Consider the following 594-nt stretch of genomic DNA (forward strand, 5'->3'; position numbering starts at 1 on the left):
AAATTATTTCAAAGGGTTTAAGCACACGTGCGACCATTCGCGTCAGCCTTGTGTTGAAAACCTTTTTCTTATTTCTTTTAAAATTAAACAAAATTATTTCAAAGGGTTTAAGCACACGTGCGACCATTCGCGTCAGCCTTGTGTTGAAAACCTTCTTCTTATTTCCTTTAAAATTAAACAAAATTATTTCAAAGGGTTTAAGCACACGTGCGACCATTCGCGTCAGCCTTGTGTTGAAAACCTTATTCTTATTTCCTTTAAAATTAAACAAAGATTATTTCAAAGGGTTTAAGCACACGTGCGGCCATTCGCGTCAGCCTTGTGTTGAAAACCTTTTTCCTTATTCTTTTAAAATTAAGAAAAAAATATTTCAAAGGCTTTAAGCACACGTGCGACCATTCGCGTCAGCCTTGTGTTGAAAACCTTTCTCTTATTCTTCATTTTCCCAAAAAATCCAAATCTTGTCCAACACAAATTCCTCAAACAAATTTCCCGAACGATTTTCTAGAACTACGTAACCCTGATTTCTCATTTTGAGAATAAGTAGGAGCAAGGTCAATCCTTGTCGGGCACAAAAAATAAAATATATTTTTG

The sequence above is a fragment of the Vigna radiata genome, chromosome 6 (assembly GCF_000741045.1).
Source record: "Vigna radiata var. radiata cultivar VC1973A chromosome 6, Vradiata_ver6, whole genome shotgun sequence".
Classification (NCBI taxonomy): domain Eukaryota; kingdom Viridiplantae; phylum Streptophyta; class Magnoliopsida; order Fabales; family Fabaceae; genus Vigna; species Vigna radiata.